Genomic DNA, 6,707 nt, shown 5'->3' on the forward strand with positions numbered 1-6,707 from the left:
CGGTCGACAACTTTAAATATTCCAGGTACGCTTTTATTTACTCTTACTCTTCTAGTAGGTCTTGGAATTAGTTTCACGGGTAGGAAATTTTGAATTTCTGTTCTTTTACGCTTCCGTTAGCCCCGTGGAACTAGCAATTGGTATCAGAGCCTAGCTAGTTAGAATCTGAGTAGATAATAGCATAAAATATGATTTTATGCTTGGTACTCGTGTGATTATGTTTGATATTTGCGGTGCATGACTGTTAGACATGGACAATGTCCTAGTTGTGTTAGTATAATAGTTATGCGTTTGGACTATTATGTAATTGTTACATAATAGTGTATGGTGAGATCGATTAAATGTTAATAAAATCCCTCAAAATATTAAGTCCATATCCTTCCACCATGTAACGCTCGTCAAGACCAAGATCGATGAGTGTGTAGACCTTGCCTTCGCATGATGCCCTCATTTATCCTAGTAAGATGTGGTGTTTACCAGTGGGTCGGACTTAACTGAGCAAGCCTAATAGGATTAGGAGTTCAGAGGCATGTAGTTGGGCATCGATCTACAAGATAGATTTGAATAAAGGAGTTATTCACCCAACTAATCAAGAGTTGCATGTGATGCAATTGGGAAAGTGAGTTCCCTACCTAAATAGCCAGTTTTGGGTGAATCAGCCCTCGCTGACTCAGAGCTTGGTGAGATATGGATCTTGAGCTACTATGAGAATGATATTCTCTGAATCAATGTTGAGGGTCATTGATTTGATATAAATAGTAGGAGCAATATTTATAAAGTCCTCATTAAATATTGTAGTGTCATAATACTTATTTTGCATATTTTTTTGTGGTAGTTACCATGGCAGGGAGCACTTCTAGTACTTTCTGTTTGCGATCCGTCCTTGATAAGGACAAACTGTCAGGGAATAATTTCCTTGGTTGATATCGAAACTTGAGAATTGTTCTCACCCAAGAAAAGAAACTATATGTCTTAGAGCAACCTCTTCTTGCGCCACCACCTGACGATGCCCCCCAAGCTGAGAAAGATGCTTATAGTAAGTATCATGATGATGCCGTAAACGTCGGATGTCTCATGTTAGTCACCATGGACTCGGAGCTTCAGAAGCAACACGAGAACATGAAGGCGTACGATATGATCGTGCATCTCAGGCAGCTCTATCAAGAGCAGGCCCGACATGAGAGATTCGAGATCTCTAAAGCACTTTTTCAGGCAAGGTTGACTGAGGGTAGCCCGGTGGGTCTTCATGTACTCAAGATGATTGGGTACGTTGAGACTCTGGGAAGACTGGGATTTCCTCTGGGTCAAGAGTTGGCCACAGATTTAGTCCTACAGTCGCTGCCCAGCAGTTATAGTCAGTTCATCATGAGCTATAATATGAATGACTACAATAAACCATTGCCTGAACTGCTTAACATGTTGAGAACAGCTGAGCATGATATCAGTAAGGGGACGTCTGTTCTAATGGTCCAGGGGACCAAAAGAAAGGGCAAGGGCAAGAGTAAAGGCCAGAGGGCTAAAGGTGCATCCAAGTATGACTTGGGTGCGTTGAAGCCTAAAGCCAAGGTGGCAAAGAATGATTACTGCTTCCATTGTGGCAACACTGGACATTGGAAGCGGAATTGTAAGGTATACCTAGAGGAGTTGAAGAAGAAGAAGGGAAGTGAGACTTCTACTTCAGGTATCCATGTTATAGAGATCAATGTATCTACTACTTCTACATCTTGGGTATTAGATACCGGGTGTGGTGCTCATATTTGTGGAAATATGCAGGACCTAAAGAACAGTAGATCGTTGGCAAAGGGCGAGGTGGACCTACGAGTTGGAAATGGAGCAAGAGTTGCTACATTAACTGTAGGGACTTATCACTTAGTTTTGCCTACTGGGCTAGTATTAGATCTTAACGACTGTTATTATGTACCTGCTATTAGTAGAAACATAATATATGTTTCTTGTTTGGACAAGAAGGGATTTTGTTTCACTATCAAGAACAAGTGTTGTTCTATGTACATGAATGATGTATATTATGGCAGTGCACATTTAAGTAATGGTCTGTATGTTCTTGATCTAGATACGCCTATTTATAATGTGGAAACCAAACGGCTCAAATCTAATGATTCGAACCCGACTTACCTCTGGCATTGTCGTTTAGGCCATATTAGCGAGAATCGCATCTCTAGACTCCATAAGGATGGATTACTGGACTCGTTTGATTTAGAATCGATCGAGACATGCGAACCTTGCTTAATGGGGAAAATGACTAAGGCCCCTTTTACCGGAAAAGGTGAGCGAGCTAGTGATCATCTGGCTCTCATACATACTGATGTATGTGGACCAGTGAACAAGCTTGCTAGAGGTGGGTATCTCTACTTCATTACATTTACTGATGATTTCAGTAGATTTGGATATGTGTATTTGATGAAACACAAATCTGAATCCTTTGAAAAGTTTAAAGAATTTAAGAATGAAGTGGAGAATCAGTTGGGTAAGAGCATTAAAGTTCTTCGATCAGATCGAGGAGGTGAATATTTGAGCTATGAGTTTGCTGACTATCTTAAACAGTGTGGGATTTTATCTCAACTGACTCCACCTGGAACACCACAGTGGAATGGTGTAGCTGAGAGGAGGAATCGAACTTTATTAGATATGGTTCGATCTTTGATGAGTCATGCAAACTTACCTGACTCCTTCTGGGGATATGCTCTATAGACAGCTGCTCTCATATTAAACAATGCTCCGTCGAAATCAGTTGAAAGGACACCATATGAGATGTGGTATGGGAAGCGTCCCAAGATGTCTTTTCTAAAAATATGGGGTTGCGAAGCTTATGTGAAGAGATTGTCTTCGGATAAGCTTGGCCCTAAATCGGACAAATGTTACTTTGTGGGGGTATCCTAAGGAAACTCGAGGATACTATTTCTATAATCCCATCGAGGGCAAAGTGTTTGTCGCTCGAACTGCGGTATTCCTTGAGAAAGAGTTTCTCTCCAAAGGAATTAGTGGGAGGAAATTAGAACTTGGGGAAGTTCTACCACAAAATGACATTGACCAATCGACGGGCGATGTTGCAGAACAAGTACCACAAGTTGTTGTGGCACAATCTTCTACACAGGTGACACAGGAGCCTCGTAGGTCTAGTAGGATACGTCATGAGCCCGAGAGATATGGATTTCTCGTGACTCAAGACAATGACGTATTGCTCATAGATAATGATGAGCCTACAACCTATGCGGAAGCCGTAATAGGCCCAGACTCTGAGAAATGGCTGGAGGCCATGAGATCTGAGATGGAGTCCATGTACACTAACCAAGTATGGACTTTGGTTGATCCACCTGAAGGGGCAAAACCCATTGGGTGTAAGTGGGTCTTCAAGAAGAAGACTGACATGGACGGTAATGTGATTACCTTTAAGGGCCGACTTGTGGCAAAAGGTTTCAAACAAAACATATTACCATTTAAAGGATCTAGCTGGAGAGCAACTGAGAAGCTAGCACTGGTTCACACAGATGTATGTGGACCGATGTCTGAAGCATCTTTGAATGGTAGCAGGTACTTTCTCATTTTTGTAGATGACATGACCAGAATGAGCTGGATTTATTTTTTGAAGACAAAAGCTGAAGTTGCTGATGTGTTTGAGAAGTTTAAAAGTTACGTTGAGAATCAGTGCAGGAAGAAAATTCTGAGCTTGAGATCTAATAATGGCTCAAAATATACTTCAAATAAATTCAGAAATCTGTGTGAAACTGCATGTATTGATCATCAACTCACAGTTCCTTATTCTCCTCAACAAAATGGGGTGAGTGAAAGGAAGAATAGAAGTATTATGGAGATGGCAAGATGTCTGATGCATGAGAAAGAGCTTCCCAAGAAGTTTTGGGCAGAAGCAGTTAACACTGCTGTTTTCTTGCTGAATAGACTACCCACGAATGCTGTGGATAAAAAAACACCATATGAGGCTTGGTATGGAACAAAGCCAAATGTGAAAAATCTCAGAGTATTTGGCTGTGTGTGCTATTCTCATATTCCATAGGTAAAAAGGAGCAAGCTAGATATGAAGTCAAAGTCAGGAATATTCATTGGCTATAGCTTGCAGTCCAAAGGCTATCGAATTTATCAACCTAAGACTGACAGAATTGTAGTAAGCAGGGATGTAGTGTTTATGGAAGAAGAAAAGTGGAGTTGGAAAGCAGAGGTCCAGTGCAAACACAATCAAGCTCTCAGTTGCAGCAACAAACTTCAGTTAATGCAGATGAATGGACTGATGAAATGGTTGATGATGAACCAGTGAGGGGAATGAGACCTTTTTCGGAGATTTATCAGAGGAGCAATGTTGCAGTATTTGAGCCTGCTAGTTTTGAATAAGCAAAAGAAGACCAAAAATGGATTGAAGCTATGAAAGAAGAGATAAAAATGATTGAGAAGAATGATACTTGGGAACTAGTAGACAGACCTCAAGACAGGAAGGTAATTGGGGTAAAATGGGTCTACAGAACCAAGCTGAATCCTGATGGTTCTGTAAATAAGAACAAAGCAAGATTGGTTGTGAAGGGTTATGCTCAAGTGTGGGGAGTCGACTATTCTGAAACCTTTGCTCCAGTGGCAAGGTTGGATACCATCAGATTGCTTTTGGCAATTGCAGCACAAATGGAGTGGATTGTTTTCCAGTTGGATGTGAAATCAGCATTCCTCAATGGCTCACTTGAGGAAGAGATTTTTGTAGAACAACTTGAAGGTTTCAGTTTGAAGAATCACGAAGATAAAGTATATGTGCTAAAGAAGGCATTATATGGTCTGAAGCAGGCACCAAGAGCTTGGTACAGCAGAATGGATGATTATTTGCAGAGCTTAGGCTTTAAAAGAAGCCTGAGTGAGTTCACTTTGTATACAAAGAAAGCAAAGGAAGGTGTAGTTATTGTGTCCTTGTATGTTGATGATCTGTTAGTTACAGGAAGTGACAAGAATCAAGTTGAGCTGTTGAAGAAAGATCTGATGAAGGTCTTTGAGATGACTGATCTGGGAAAAATGGCTTACTTTCTGGGTATGGAGATCCAGCAAACTGAAAAGGGCATATTTGTGTGTCAAAAGAAGTACTTGAAAGAAATTTTAAAGAGATTTGGTATGGAAGAGTGCAAGAGTATTGGAACTCCAATGAATTTGAAGGAAAAGCTGCAGAAAAATGATGGGGCTGATGCTACTGATGAAACTGTTTATACAAGCTTAGTAGGTTGTCTCATGTATTTAACTGCAACAAGACCAGACATAATATTTGCAGTAGGTGTTCTTTCGAGGTTCTTGAGTTGTGCAAGTGAGTTGCACATGATTGCAGCTAAAAGGGTGATTAGATATCTAAAGGGCACTGCTACTTTTGGGATCAAGTTCACCAAAGGAAATCAATTTAATCTCTGTAGTTTCACTGATAGTGATTGGGCTGGTTGTGTGGAAGATATGAGGAGCACCTCTGGCTACTGTTTTACTGTTGGTTCAGGATGTTTCTCTTGGAGTTCAAAGAAACAAGAAGTTGTGGCCCAATCCACTGCAGAAGCTGAGTTTATGGCTGCAACTGCAGCTGCAAATCAAGCCATCTGGCTAAGGAAGTTATTGGTGGACTTGGGATTTCAACAGGAAAGTGAAACTGAGATTTTTGTGGATAATCAGGCCACTTTGGCAATTTCACAAAATCCTGTTTTTCATGGCAAAACCAAGCATGTTAAGGTAAAGTACTTTATCTGAGGGAAGTACAGCAGGCTGGAGATGTAAAATTGGTATATTGCAAGACTGAAGATCAGATAGCTGATATCTTCACCAAGCCATTCTCAGTGAACAGATTTGAGTGGCTTAGAGAAAGGGTTGGAGTTTGTAGCAGTCTCTGATCCAAGGAGGAGAATGTTGGAGTTTGGATCAGTCCTGCAAGGTTAACAGTACAAGACTTTGTGTGTGTGTCTGCCTTTAGTTGCTGAAATTAATGTTTTTTTGTTGTAGTCATATGTTTGTATGTTTTAGGCAGTTATCAAGTCATGTAATGGCAGTTACATGTTGTCTGTGTGTTTTATATTTTCAGTGCATGTGTAAGACAGTTATTAGTGTGCAGCAAAATGAAGAAGTTTTTCTGCAGAATTCCTTTCTTTCTTTCCTCTCTGCTCTCTACTCGATAATACTACAATCAACGATTACTGAACAGGATTCACCCATTCTATTGCTCAATCTTTATGGTATCAGAGCCATATATAGATAACTTCGATTGGCTTGATTGCTTCCGCTCACCTCTCATACCCTGTTTCTGATCATGGCTGACTCTACTTCCTCACATGTTTCTTCCTCATCCTCATCTCCAGTCATGCAAAATCCCTCATCTATCCCAACCATCCATGTCAAACTCAATGGCAAGACCAGCCTGTATTGGAAGGGTGTTATGAAAACTCTGCTCGCTGCCTATGGGTTGCTAGACCACGTTGAAGGTCGGGCCATTGCACCAAGTAAGACTATCACCAGAGCTAATGGTGTTACAATACTCAACTTCGACTATCTGAGATGGGAATCTATGGATAACTTCGCTCTCACCTGTGTGATGCTCGAGGTCACAAAGGAGATCGGTGTGACTATTCTTGCTGCCAAGACGTCCCAAAGGCCTAGACTTCATTGGCAACCTCGTTCTTCCCTCAAACTGTTGCACAAGAGAATCTCCTTGATCAGCAGTGGAGAGACCTAAA

This window comes from Punica granatum, chromosome 8 (genome assembly GCF_007655135.1).
Source record: "Punica granatum isolate Tunisia-2019 chromosome 8, ASM765513v2, whole genome shotgun sequence".
Taxonomy (NCBI): Eukaryota; Viridiplantae; Streptophyta; class Magnoliopsida; order Myrtales; family Lythraceae; genus Punica; species Punica granatum.